Genomic DNA, 15948 nt, shown 5'->3' with positions numbered 1-15948 from the left:
CTGAACTAATTTGCTGGCTTTCTCTGAAAGATCTCTACACAAGATATACAGAACTGGCACAAATTATGGAAACACTAAGCTTAAAGAAGATACTCTTAAAACTTTCATCTGTGTCTATTGTTGTTTCTCAGAGCCATTTTCATCAGTAAAAATGTATCTGAAACATCTATCGTCTTGACCACGAGTGACATTAGGTGACCATCAGTAATTAAAAATGCAGTATACCAACCAAAAAAGGAAAAAATTGTTTTCTTTATATTCATATTTTAATTTTATGTTTAAAAATACAGAATAAATAAATACTGTGTACATGTTCAAGCTGATGATAAAATTTCCAACTGCAAGATACTTTAGACTGCTCAATTATGTAGGTATGGACTAATACACCTCGGAAGATGTAATTATATATTGATTGTTTAACACAAATGCTAATTATTTAATTTTTGATTCATGTTGATATTACATTTATTACATATTACATGTATTATGCCAAAAAACGAAACTGTGGCAAGATATTCCATTAATCATCAAGCATGCAGTGTGTGATGATTAATGCAGTGTTTCCTATTATTTGTGCCAGTACTGTAAATTTGCAGTGGAGGGAATACAGTACATGTGCAAGCTTCTTCAACCCTAAACATTATATCTGGCTCCCTCAAATATAGGCCAATGGTGTTGAGTTCATGAATAAACATTGGTGTGATTGCTTCAGGCAATATTTTAAATATCCTGTATCAAGTTTAAGGTTTATAAGCTCTAGAATGTGCAGTTTGCACTTTAGAAATAAACTGTAGGACAATTGGTGAGAGTGTAGAATTGATTCGTTATCTGTGTTAAGGTAAATAAGGTATTAACAAATTTACACTAGTAGCAATCTTTTTGCCAACGCTCGTCCCTGGCTTTGATGGCAGCAATGGTGTTACTTTTTGCAATTATGATTGTTTTATGTTCTTCATATCCGTCCATTAAATCAGTCCATATCAGTCTTTTTTCCTCAGGTGAATAATAGGCTGCTCAAGTACGGTCCATGCTGTACAGCTATAGGCTCATTTTTACAGACACTGCCACTTTTAAGGGAACGCACACAGAGCTTGATTGACAAAGCCCATGTTCACTGAGAAAGCTGATAACCACCTTTGGGATACCTATGCCTGAGTGCAGTTGTTAGGTTTTGTCAAGTCTGTGAAAGCAAAGAAACCCTGAGTATGTTAACCTGCCCAGGGGTGTCAAACTCAAGTTGTGTCTGCAGGTATCTGTGGTCTTCTTTCAGTCAGCAGCCAATGCAGGCCTTGAGAACAAGGTGTGTAGATTATGTAGACAGCACTTCCATTGTTCTAAAGATTTTTTAATTAATTGATTAGTACACACAGATGCATTGTGTGTCTAGCAAAAGGCCAGTAGGCATCTTAAATCACTTGTGGGTAATTAATTCATTAACAATGTACAGGTTGTTTCAGTCTTGGTACAATCAACCTCAATAACCACGAGGTGAAGTTACCACAACAATGTTAAACAAAATATAGAACAGAAAAAAATGCTAAATCAGATATATCCACGTTTGTTGTCTGCATTTCATATACATACTTTAAGGTGATCCCATGTAGATTATTTAGCCAATAAAAAACTTAAATGAATTACTGGTGGAGAAACACACTGCAGATGCAGCAGACACTGCTGCGCAACAAGACTGCATTTTAAAGGCCAACTTACCCGCTGTGAAACCATACGCCGAACGTGTGAAAATCAGAAAGAATACTTCTGTTTGAATGATCCCATTTAGGTAGTTATACCCTGAGTAAAACCCTGCAAGTACAGAAAAGGACAATGTTTGCAGCATTTGGTTACTTATACATGTGGACACATCTCAGTCTTGCCTTTTTGGTGCACATAAAGCCGCTAGGATCAGATGTCCATTTGGACATGCTGTACGAGGACACCAGTAAGGTGAAACAGTGATGTGTAGGAGCTTAAACTTGAGAAACAGATGGACAACAACAGAAACACAGGAATGCACTAATAAGCAGGCAGAGAGAAATCCACAATGACAACCAGATCTCCACCTATCAATGTATCAAATTAATCACCTGACAAGCAAATGGAACAAATACATTTTGCTAAACAATAAGCAATATGCTACAGAACTGAAATGATTAAGCAAAAAACTGTATGTGACTTTGACATTTTTCCAATTTTAAGGTACTTTAACTAATAACAAGTACCATTTTTTGCATCACCATTCTACTACCATACCATGCCTACCATACTAATGCTTAAATCACCATGCCTACACTATAAACCTTCACCTTACCTATCCTAGTTACCCACGCCATAGTAAGTTGGCTGTATTGCTAAATAATTCTGCACTAGGCATGCTATTTATTAAAATAACTTTTAAGGCTATACAATAGCATGATACATAAACTTTATCATTACTGTATCTATACTATAGACCTGCAGACCTGGCGTGTACCATAGAAAACTATACCCAGAAAAACACAAAGCATGCATGGAAGCAAATGTTCTAGCTCTACAGTAAGAAAAGAGTGGGTTCACATGTAAAGTTCCTTCAGACATTCTTACTGCAATACATGTTTATGTATGAAATGCATGTGTGTGTTGACATTTCAGTGAAACAGTGATACTTTCATTTTGAAATGTTCTTTTCTGAAAGAAAGGCAGGCTGCACTTAAGACATTTATAAACCAATAATTATTTAAGGTAAGTTCTCCACAGTTACATAATGCTGCAATATATCCCACTGGACATCTGCAGCCAAACACTGATTATACATACAAGTATTTGTGCAATGTGGCTTTTGCTATATTTTACAATATAGTCTTACCTGAAAAAATAGCCGATAAATTGAACAATAGCACAACAGCAAACATGAATCCAGAAAATAGTTTTTGTCCTGCATCTGGGGCTTGGTATGTCAAAACATTATGGAGAACAACTGATTTGAAGAGAAATGAAAGACAATTAAATTGTGCACAGGACACTGATGGAAAATTAAAACTAAGAAGGAAAATGTTAAAATGTTATAAATCAAGTACATTACTGACAAATAATGGAAATACTGTGCTTAGAAAAATAAGTTTATCATAATTTCCAGTATTTATAAATTCACAATGCAATATGCGTACTTGATAACTTGTCTTATGCAAAGTAGCAATCAGCATGACTGATTTTATCGAAAAAATATCAACAATACATTAAGCATTACATGCACCGTATATATGGATTATGCTATTAATGTACATGAAGAGATTAATGTACAGTACGTGATTCATTGTAAGGCATTAATTATGTTATAAATGCGGGCCGGCTGGGGTGCACAGTGAGTAAAGGCATTCTCCATAAGCACATTCTGCACTAATTCATTAGCCAGTCTAGGTGGGTCTAAAGAGGTCACACAGCATTCCCTGTCCTGACAGGGGGGCGACATAGCTCAGGAGGTAAGAGCGGTTGTCTGGCAGTCGGAGGGTTGCCGGTTCGATCCCTACCCTGGGCATGTCGAAGTGTCCCTGAGCAAGACACCTAACCCCTAACTGTTCTGGTGAATGCCTGGCATTGTAAAGTGCTTTGGATAAAATCACTATATAAATGCAGTCCATTTACCATTTACCAGGGGCAGTGCAGGATTCTACTGCAACCTCAAATTACATCTCTAAACCTTTACTGGGGGTCGGCCACTTCAGGGTTAACAAGACCCTGCGCCGGCTCCACCAACACTTATACTGGGGCCGGTGCAGGAGGGACGTTGGGAGCCACTGCTGGCACTTATACTGGGGCCGGTGCAGGAGGGACGCTGGGAGCCACTGCTGGCACTTATACTGGGGCCGGTACAGGAGGGACGCTGGGAGCCACTGCTGGCACTTATACTGGGGCCGGTACAGGAGGGACGTTGGGAGCCACTGCTGGCACTTATACTGGGGTCAGAGCAGGAGGGACGTTGGGAGCCACTGCTGGCACTTATACTGGGGCCAGTGCAGGAGGTACGTTGGGAGCCACTGCTGGCACTTATACTGGGGTCGGAGCAGGAGGGACGTTAGGAGCCACTGCTGGCACTTATACTGGGGTCGGAGCAGGAGGGACGTTGGGAGCCACTGCTGGCACTTATACTGGGGCCGGTACAGGAGGGACGTTGGGAGCCTCTGCCACCGCTGTGGGGCCCTCTCAGCAAAGAAAGGGCCAGGGGGCCAGGAGAGGGTGCTGCTCCCGCAGTCGTGAAGCGGGGTACTGATGGAGAGGGTGGCGGTGGACATCCTGGGGGCGTTTCCTGTTACCGACGGGGGGAATCGATACATGCTGGTGGCCATGGACTACTTCACTAAGTGGCCAGTGGTGTACGTGATTCCCTCATAGGAAGCGTCAGTGGTGGCGGAGTGCTTGGTTGCTGGCATGTTCTTGAGGGTTCGGGATGCCCCAAGAGCTACACTCTGACCAGGGGAGGGTCTTCGAGAGCCAGCTGCTGACCAGGGATCATTTGAGCAGTCCTGGCACCGCGCAGAAGCACAATTAAGACCTGTACTGATCAGGATGCGTGGCACTTCACAAATGGCAACCACCCACATTGCCATCCCATTTTGCAGCGGGATTTTGAAAGGGCATGGACTGCTGTGAAGAGGGCTTTCATCAGGATTGTAGCCCATTTCTTTACAAGGGAGGGAGGGAATGTGTTTTAGTGACTAGTTAGTTGTCTAGCTGCCGCAGTCTGCTCATAGTGTTCTGCATCATAATGTTAACTTCTGGGTGTGTTTTCCATTGCAGTATCTAACTAGCTACTGAGAGTCTGTAGCGAGTCGCTGATTGGTTCATTTGAAAGGGTACATGTATTTGCAAACAGCCACAAGCGACCTATAAAAACAGTGTGCAGCCTAAGTTCGTGGCCAGTCTTACAAGTGTGTTGCTCATTTGCCTTCTCCGCTGTTTAATAAATCGCCATGGATCTGCAGAGATCAGCCTGGTCTCATAATAAAAGTGCTACAATAATATCAATACCCTGTTTACCTTTTTAAGCCATATGATATAATAAGAAAAATGCAAGCAATAGTGATAAGCCAAAAGAATTTTAACAAAGTGTATATTGCACTGTTTGAATGGTGTAGAGCTGGTCTCCCACACTCATTGTGTCTCTCATGCAAGTAGCTCACATTGACTAACTCCATATAGGTGCAATGCCTAAATAGACAACATTGCACTGCATAACCGAACATAGCTTGCATATCAGATAGTCAAATTGAAATGAACAATTTCTTGCATCTGTGTTATGTGTACATGCATTAATATTTGTGGAACATTTATAACACCACCAAAATGGCACAATGCAGCAGTGCAACCTGGTTTAGTTTGGTCTAAAACACGAACGTATTCTTGAACACCTAATTTGCACAGCGCCGAATGTTTCTATTAATATGCCCTTAATTAGCAGTGCCAGTTTGCGGGAGACTAAACTAGCAATTCCGCTTATGCCCAGACACGTTTGTGCTTACGTTGTCATGAAACAGGGCCATTGTCTACTTCAGCAAAGCCATACACAGCCAAACTATTAATAATATCTAAAATGCTAAAAGCATAGCAACAAATTGATTGTTTTTAAACCATGTGATATAGAAAGGAAATGCAACCTAATGTATGTTAAGCCACCAAAACTACTGTATGCTGTTCGTACACTTACCAGAATTTACCCCTGTTGTAATGACAAAACTTTCCAAAGGCAGAGCCACGTTTTTCAATCTATCGTAACCTGTAAAAAGAAACCAGTTATTTTAACATTTTTACTGCAGCAATACTCATGATGTCCTAATATTTCTGTTAGGAGACATCCAGTGCCTGTATTATTTTTCTGTTTCTAGTCCGGATAATTTTCATGGCCACACCACTACATCTCCATCTCTGTCGCTGGATACAGCCTGTGGCTTATGCTCCGCCTCTAGGAAGGTTTTAGCCACAGAAAACTGGCCGGTCACCCAACCCTGACTCACTAAAAGCTCAGTTCTAAAGTATTTATAGTTACTGCTGCTTCTTGACAACTCAGCCTTACTAGAATGTATTAGCCAAATCATCATCAGCAAAATACAATGTCATTTTATTAAATATGCTATATTAATTTTCTTCATGAAATTTCTGGACAAACTCAAATCACAGCATCAATCTGGATGAGGAGTGAGGCTCCTGTTTGACTAACTATTGTTCTTCAAAAACAGATAATGAAGTCTTACTTCCCCAGCAGTAACCACTACAATTTATAATTTATTCATTTGCCACACACTTGTAGCCAGAGACGTTCCATGGCCCATGGGGGCCTGTTTCAAAATTATATCATAAGACCCTCTCCTCTTCGTTTAGAGGGGAAAAGAGCATACCCCAGCCTAACCCCTGACCCTCACCCCACCTCACCTCATCCCACCCCTGCTGAGTCTCTTGACCTCTGTACTCTTAGGTCCTGGTTACACCCCTGATTTTACCCCACATGAACGCTCTGCTGCAATTACCCACATAATGAGTAAAAATGTAATAAATAAATTATATGTTACACTACATACAATTATTTTATTTGGGCAGCCCACCCAAACAGATTTGCCCCTGCCCAAAAAGATTTTTCAGCAACACACTATACTGTACTTTGTATTTATAATTTTTTCCTTCAAATGTCGAAGTGCTATACAACTGACTCATATTGCTGTGCAAACTGTCCCTCCCCACTCCCTCTCATAGCTCGTAGCTGATGCAAGTAGAGTTAAGCAGCCACACATCAGTGTGTGAATGTGAAGGTAATGGGGAATGCACCCATATCTGTGCCAGATAACAAAGTGATTTAACTTTGTCAAAATCAGTCAAATTTAGCCGTTGTTATGCAACGTTTCCTCAAAAGACAGTGTCCTCTGCCCCTAGCCCCACTGCAAAGTTATCAACATTCTTTGGATTAACGTTAGCTAGCATTTAGCAAGCATCAACATTTAGCCAGCTAACGTTAGGTTCTGTGCTTGTACTCTGCACCACCACAAATAAATTTTCAACCTGTGGGAAACACTGTATTGACATAAAATCTTGTAATATTGTAGGCAATAAATGGTGTATTTTGTACATATGTTCACAAAATGCTGTATTATAAAACAAAAACATACCAGGAAGTACATATGGAGCCACCTTAAATATCACAAGGATCCTCGTGAGATTTATTGCACTGCAAACATAAGCCTCTCCAACAAAGCCTGAAAAACAAAAATAACATCAAAATATATGCAATGACAAATGTGTAACTATTTTTGTTTTTGCTTTTCTCCCAATTTTCTCTCCAATTACAATGGCAAATAAACAATGTTAATAAAGTTTTTAAAAAATTTAAACTGACTTAAATAATAATCCATCCAAAGGAACAAGTAAAATGTTTTATGATTTCAAAAAAATAATCAAGCATATCAAAGGTCATCTAACAATGGTATGATACACCTACAAATGCTATTCATTCATCCATTCATTCAGCTTTTTATTTTAGACTAATCTAAAAAAAGGTCCATAGCAGGAAAAAAATAAAAAGAAAACAAACAATGGCAGTTTACAATAAAAAACAAGAAACGATGAAGTACAAAAGCTCCTGTGGTGTGGGGATGGCTGGTTTAAGCAGCCACACCTGCCCTGGGTCAAGCTAATTAGACCTGGCCAATTGGATAATTGGTTAAGAATTAGATAATTGGCCAGGCTAATTGGACCCAGGAACAGGAGTGGCTGCACCTGTGCGTAGTGAGGTAATCACTGCGCACAGGTTAAATCTGCCATCCCCACTCACACGGGGAGCTCTCTGTCATGACAGGGTTTAAGATCTGCTCATTTGGCTGTACCACCTTGCCAAACCCTCGTAAAATAAACCTGGACTGTTGGAACATCTTCTCCCTGTGTCTCTGTGCTGGAGGGCCCCAAGGAAAGCCACTTTGGTGGCCTGTGGCAGGCGTGTTTGCCACAGCTCCATTTATGACCCATGTAAAAAGTTTACAATAAAGCCTCCTACACCTGTGACATCACATATTTGACTGGAATCAAACACAGCTCTTCACAGGATTGACTGGTACCTTAATAATGCTATACTTTGACTCAACCAGTTGACACATTTATACATGAGATTTCTTATGCTTGACAGGTACATATTATCAAACATCTGCTTAGCACTGTGACATCCTGGCACATGAATTAATAACTGCATTGCATAGCTCAGGAGGTAAGAGCGGTTGTCTGGCAGTCGGAGTGTTGCCGGTTCGATCCCCCGCCCTGGGCGTGTCGAAGTGTCCCTGAGCAAGACACCTAACCCCTAATTACTCCCAACGAGCTGATTGGTACCTTGCATGGCAGCCTTTCATCGTTGGTGTGTGAGTGTGAGTGTGTGTGAATGGGTGAATGAGAGGCATCAATTGTAAAGCGCTTTGGATAAAAGCGCTATATAAAATGCAGTCCATTTACCATCATTATAAGCCACTTTACATTTCTGCATATAGCCTTTTGTGTAGGTACACCACTAGTGAGCAGTATACAGGGGCATACAGAAAGCTCTAAACAATGGTTTGACATCGCCTATGCACAGATGAAATTTACGTACACTATATGACCGAAAGTATCTGGACACCCCTTCGTCTGGGGCTGATTTTCATGGTTTGAGCTAAGCCCCTTACAGGGAAGGAAAATCTTAATGTTACAGCATACAATCACATTCTAGATGTCTGTGTCTGTGCTTTCCCAACAGTTTCAGTAAGGTCCTTTCCTGTTTCAGCAGGACAATGCCCCCGGGCACACAGCGATGTCCATACAGAAACTGTTTTGTTGAAAACAGTGTGGACGACCTTGACTGGCCTGAACAGAGCCCTGACCTCAACCCCATCGACCACCATTGTGATCAATTGGAAAGACAACAGTGAGCCAGGCCTATTCGCCCAATCAGTGCTCAACCTCACTAATTATCTTCTGGCTAAATGGAAGCAAATCCCTGCAGCAATGCTCCAAAATCTAGTATAAAGCCTTCCATAAGAATAGAGGTTGTAAGGTGGACCAACTTCATGTTAATGCCCATAATTTTGGATGAGATGGAAGGCTTTTTACTAGATGTTGGGGCATTGCTGCAGGGATTTTCTTCCATTCAGTATGACGTACTGTAGCACAAAACCATAAAACAGATTTAAACATAACTTGTTTAATCGAATGTTCAAAGTGAAACTGTTCGATATTTGTATTGATGATTTTTTTCTTTTTTGCAAACAAAATGTGTTCAGATATCCTGGACAGTTTTCCTGAACAGTTTTAAGTTATTTTGATACAGCAGTTTTAAAGCAGCTCATGAAGAAAGAGAAAGGGTTTGTCTATTTAGATTTTCAGACTTCTACTGTACATAAAGTAAAATGGCAATAAGAGAAAAGAATTAAGTTAATAAAAGCATATTCCATTGTTTTTTTTTTCTTTTATAGCTTCTGCCACCACCCATTCTTCACTCAAATTCTCCCCCAAACCTTTGCAATCCCCCTCAAACCAAAAATGAATTTTAAGCCCTGCCCAACAACATAAACACAGGTTGTACCATTATCCTCAGTAAATAAATATTCATCTTCATTCTGATATGACTCATAAGGAGTATATACATTAATAATAGTGAATTTCTTCATCAGTGTCATTATAATTAATCTCTATTCCAATAGAATCAAGCATTGAGAACTAGTTCTGAATTGGAACCAGTTCCAAATTTCCAAGAACCAGAAATTTATTAATAAACATGAGTTTTGAATTCACTTATTGATTCCTGAAAGCATATTTTCAGTTGTGCTCACAAAACGAGTGAAATGCATCGTGTATTCAAAATGATGGTCTATAAAAAGTTTAAGTCAACTATCAGGACCTGCTGTTCTAACATCTAAATTCTTGACCACATTGTGCATCATCATAGCATGTAGACTGCTTGTAGTTTACAACATGGATGATCTGAGAAAATGGTCTAAAGTGCAGCTAAGCTTCACTAGAAAAAGTACCATTACAGGTCCAGCAAAAGTAATCAATGCATGTAAGGGAGGAAGTATTTCCAGGATCTTGAAACATGTACTGCAGGAAGGTGTGAACTTCAGCATTACACTATTTTTGATGACCACAGTCCCAGTAACACCTTAGATTGAGTTAGCACTAGACTAGTAGCGCCTCGCAATACGTTACATACGACTCACAAAACAGTATACATTCAACTTTCATCTGATAAAATAGGAAATGATATTCATGATTCTTTTAGATCACGTTCAAAGAGTAGTATCCCCGCTCCTTAAGTTCATCCCCAGAGAGCCTGTGATAGGGAATCTCTATTATTTTTTCTTTATTTTACTGAATTTTTTTTTTACCAGAATGAAGGAAGACACCTTATCTTAATTACTGACAATTTACATATTGTAGCATCATTAATCTGCTAAGAATACAGGTAGTTTTTGCTTTTGAAGCATTTTTAACACAACATAACATAACATAACATAAGGACGATTAACAGGCGTTTTAGCCCAACAATGCTTGCCATTTTCCTGACTAAATTGTAACTATTGCTCTGATTACCCACAGACTAGATAATATCTAACACCATTAGCTTAGTCTTGACTACTCTCTGCATGAAAAAATACTTACTAGTGTCTGTACTGAATTTACCGTTTGCTAATTTTCATTTATGTCCCTTCATTCTACTAACAGAAGTGAACCTGAACAATCTCTTGTGGTTCACTTTGTTGATCCCCTTTATGAAATAAAAAGCGTCAATCAAATCACCCCTTAGTCTCCTTTGACTAAGCTTGAAGAGATTAAGCATCTTAAGTCTTTCCTCATAGCTGTTATCTTTCATTCCAGGAATCAAATTGGTTGCTCTTCTTTGAACATTTTCCATAGCCTCTATATCTTTCATGTAGTACAGTCCCCAGAACTGCACACAATACTTCAAGTGTGGTTTAACAGATGTATTGTATAAGATACTTAAAACTTCCTAGGATTTATACTCAATAATTTTGGCTGTATATCCCAGTATCCAGCAGGCCTTTTTACTGCTACACTGCAGTGCCTAGAACCTTAAAGGCTTTGATCAACCATTAATCCCAAGTCTTTTTCAAATTGAGCACATTCCAATTTTGTTCCTCCCATAAAGTAATCCTGCGTAATATTTTTATTTCCCACATGCAGAACTTTACATTTGCCTACATTGAATTTCATTTGCCAGGTTTCCACCCACTTCTGTATTTTATTTATATCTTCTAGGATTACTTTAATAGATTCCAAACTATTAGCTGGGCCTCCCAGTTTTGTATCATCTGCAATTTTTGGTTTCTTCCTCCAAAAATATGATAAGAATTGGAACCGGGATTCGATAAATACCAAATTCAATAAGCAAAATCAGATTCAGAATTGGAATCAATAAAATCCAAATAATATCCAAACTTACTCATTTGTGACCCCACTCATTGACTGGCTGGCAACAGAAACCATTCGTTTCCAAGGAGACCTACTTACGTCTACACTCTCCCGAATCAGCGGCAGGGATTGCTGTATAAACACGACTGTAAGTAGCTAATGGGACATTCAAAATTAGGGAGGGAATTTGGCATGGCCAACTTAAATAAAAGTAAAACCAAACAAGCAGACTTACCTTCTATTTTTCCCCATATGGCGAATGCAATGGATATCAGGATGCATGGAATGGAGACTTGAAGGCAATATAGCAAAACAGCCCTGTTGCTTTTAACTAAGAAGTAAGAAAAACATTGTCACACACATGTCCTTACATACATTATTTGGGTTATGGAAAGATTATTTTATTGAGACCATAATTTTATTTGCCTCAAGCACCCATAATTAATTTCAAGTTTTTTTGTAATGTCTATGAGATATTGGTGAAATGGTTGATGAAAAATGTATGAACGCACATAAAAATTCATGGAAATTAATTAAGCTCTATTTGATTTGATTACAACCATAATAAAGACAAGTAACAATATTTGGAGTTAACTAGGTGCCGTGTATTTTTACATGAAGCTCCATTCCGAGTCAATTTGTGTATATTTCTTAAAATAAAATATTGTTCATGAACAAATATTGGAAAACACAGTAAGAGCTGTGTTTTATCATACAGTGTGCAAAATTGTGTGCAGTGAGTTATCATTGCTGCACAAAGAAAAGAACACAGACATAAACCCAAGGGTTAAAATGTTAAATAATTGTATTATAAAATTGAAAAAGGAGAAAAAAATGTAAACACTCCTACCTTCCTTTATTTCCTCTTTTTTGTCTTTGTTTATATACCAAAGAGCAGGAATGCAGCTTAAAACAGCAAAACCCGCAGCAGCGATGGTTAAGCCCAGAACACATAAATGCCACGTGGAAAAACCTGTAACAGAGATTTTAATTAATCAAAGACTGAACATAAGATCATGTAGTAGCACTGCCTGAACAGGCATGATGCTGTCCTAATTCTTCCTCCTCTGTAAGGGAAAGGTGTCTTTTTACAACTTATTTATTGCCAAAACCTACAATACAAGATCCAAACCAACAACAGCAAAACAAGGTGGGGGGGGGGGGGGCAACATGGGGTCCACACCCATCTCTATCCCCATTACCCCAGCATTAGGGCACTGTTAAAAATAAATAATATTACTAAGTATTAACTAATTAATAATTGATAATAAATAATGGTTCAGGTGTTTAAAAAATACAGATGGGATTCATTTAAAAAATATTTATTCATTTAACAGATTCTCTTGTCCAGAGTGATTTACAGTGTAGGAGAAACAGACCTGCGTTTACCTGGTTAATATAAACAATAGTGTCAGACCTGGCCAACAACACTAGTGAGTAAAGACACAACAGTGAGTAAAGATACACCAGTTGAGCAAAGACACAACAGTGAGTAAAGATACACCACTGAGCAAAGATACAACAGGGAGTAAAGACACAACAGTGAGTAAAGATACACCACCGAGCAAAGATACAACAGGGAGTAAAGATACACCACTAAGTAAAGATACAACAGGGAGTAAAGAAACACCACCGAGTAAAGATACAACAGGGAGTAAAGAAACACCACCGAGTAAGGATACAACAGGGAGTAAAGATACAACATCACTAAAGCACCAGTTCAAGTTAACTATGCAAACCAAGAACCACAATACAACCCTGAATACAAGCAGATCACATCCATAACAAGCCCTAAAAAGAAACATAAAACGATAAAATACCGTAACTTGAATTGGTATGGAAGGTTAGCGCTGAGCTGGAACTAATTTTCCCAGTAATATTAAACTGTAAGGTGGTAAATTAACATTTTGGAGTGAATTTGTGAGTAAAGCCACGTTTCCACCGCAGGAACTATACCCCGGAACTAGGAACCTTTTGAGGAACTCAGTGCGTTTCCACCGCAGGAACTAGGGTCTAAATTTAGTTCTGGGGGCTTTGTTTTACCCCCCAAAACGTTCCTGCTCGGGGGGTAGTACTTTCCGAAAGTACAGGAACCTTTTGGGTGGAGCTTGCAGCGCTGAACATTTCTGATTGGTTGAGTACTCGCAGCATTTGTGTTGTATTTATTTTCCGCCATTACCCGCCATGTTTGAAAATATGCAGCGGCAAACCAATTTATTTTCATAATAACTTCAAATCAAACTTGTATGTTATGCGGCGCAGTAGCCTAGTTTTGGTTATAGCCTGTCAACGTCTTGGAATTATAACGTGTGCTCTTCTGTTCTTTTCTTGCTTTAGTATTCGTTTTATAAAATGTTAAGCATTCGTGCTGGGACAGCATATTACGTAGGCTACCAAAACATTCAAACGGATTCATTCGGTTGCTGAATATTTTCTTCCGGATTTTCTTTGTTAGCCCGTTGTAATTGACTCAAAACGTTTGATACAGTTATGTGAGGTATGCGGTAGTTCTGCATAATTAACTTTGGTGATACAGTACAAGCAAACTGGAAATCACCTTCCACACTTTTTATCCGGGTAAAATAACAAGTTAATTCTAGTAATCTTCCCTTTAGCTTTTTCAGACTGCCGTAATTTTACTCAATTTTACTGCCATTTTTCAATTCCACGAAAAGACCAGGAAGACTATGGACTAATTTATGGTGCATGGTTCGCATCTGGAGGGCACACTTCGCTGCTCGGCTAGCAGTAACTTCGAAGGAAAGCAAACGGTGGCTGTACCACTAGCCTACTAATTTACATTTTCACGCAAGTCCGAGTTTTCGTTCTATTCTTGTCATTTTTCCATTAGCCTATATGGAATTGACGACGAGAAAGTAATCAAACAGCAAATTGTTTACAACGTGTGCATGTTTTCTGCTGTTGTTGCCAGTTAGGCTATACATATAAATGTGAATGTATTCTGTCGCTTCGGATGTCAAGACATGAAAGCGAATGTTCGCATAAAAACATAATGAATGTGTTTGAGAGGATATATGAAAATCAATAAATACAAAAGTAACCATATATAGTCATTGTTGGTAACCCGTTATATATAAGTGAAATAAACCCCTCCGGGCTGTCCCGGTTATTAGAAAATAATGTAGGCTACTACGGTGGTAGTATGGGGTTACAGAAGAAATCATATGACAGATGGACCGACGACAACGTCGCTTTGTCATATGTCAGTGGGCTAATTTGCCTAATCTTCGCGGGACTTTAGACCCCGGTGGAAACGCAGACAACCATTGGCTGAAGGAACCTTTTAGTTCCTGGTAAAGTAGTTCCTGGGACTGAAAGTTCCGGGTAATTTTGGTGGAAACGCGGCTTAAGAGGCAAACCATTAACTGTGAGAAAATTGCATACAGTATGTGATCATGTTCATACTTACCCTGTTCTTGTAGCCATGCCGTTGCATTGACTGATTCTCTGTCTGTATGGACTTTGCACATGAATTCCCCTCTGTCTTCACTTTTTACATCCCTCAGTTTCAGAGAGAAGTTTCCTTTGGGAATTTCCTCACTGAAGAACTCAGCACGCCCCCTGAATCTCTCGTGCTGTGACTCTGGTCTGTCCTCCCCCTCAGAAAACAGCAGCACCAGGATTTCCCCATTTGTCTTTGTCCACTCTACTTCTAACTCTTTGAGAGGAACATGGGTGTTCACTGAGCAGTTCAGAACCACATCCTCACCAGCATATGCAAATATGGGCATGTCTGCACCTGTCACAACCAGCCATTCTGAAAAATCAAGTTACATTTTTCATTTGTATTTCATTTTTACAGGGTATGGCATATTCTACCTTCACGCTCCTCTATGCATGTAAGCAAATACTTTCTGTTCATTTTATCATAACAACTATTTTTCATAGAAATTGAAAATCCAGCTGGTTTTCCAACAAATTTCATGCAATAAAGACGCTTACTTTTCAAATATGTAACCACAACAAACAACAAAGCTGTCTGAACCTGCATCGGGACAAGTGGGCTGGGGGTACTTACCAATATCTATTGTCAACTCTGTTTCATTGGACTCATGAACAGTGTGAACTACACACTTGTACAGCCCTTTGTCTTCAGTAGTGACATTCCTAAGCAGCAGAGAGAAGTTTCCTTTGGATATTTCTTCAGAGAAAAAAACGGCCCTGCCGCTGTAAGCTGGGCTCTGTGATTCTGGCCTACTCTCTCCTTCCTGGAACAGATGCACCAGGTCCGAATCCCCTCTCCCCTCCACCTCCACTCGTGCAGAGGTAGTGGGGTATCCACAGAGCGGGCAACGTTACAGACGCCCCCAACCCGGACAAATAGGGCATAGCAGGACCCCGAACTGCAAATCCTGGAACGGAAGACACGTTTGAAAGTCCTCCACAATACTTTCAAAACGTATAAAAATTCCGTGGCATCCGTTTAATTTTTGAAAAAATTATAATACCAAAACTCAGTGCAAATGGGTCAAAAACTACAGCAAAAATCAGTATTTGTAAACACAAAAAAATTAAAAACGA

This window comes from Anguilla rostrata, chromosome 14, assembly GCF_018555375.3.
Source record: "Anguilla rostrata isolate EN2019 chromosome 14, ASM1855537v3, whole genome shotgun sequence".
In the NCBI taxonomy this organism is placed as follows: Eukaryota; Metazoa; Chordata; class Actinopteri; order Anguilliformes; family Anguillidae; genus Anguilla; species Anguilla rostrata.
The sequence above is the reverse complement of the archived record's forward strand: the minus strand, read 5'-3'. Positions refer to the sequence as shown.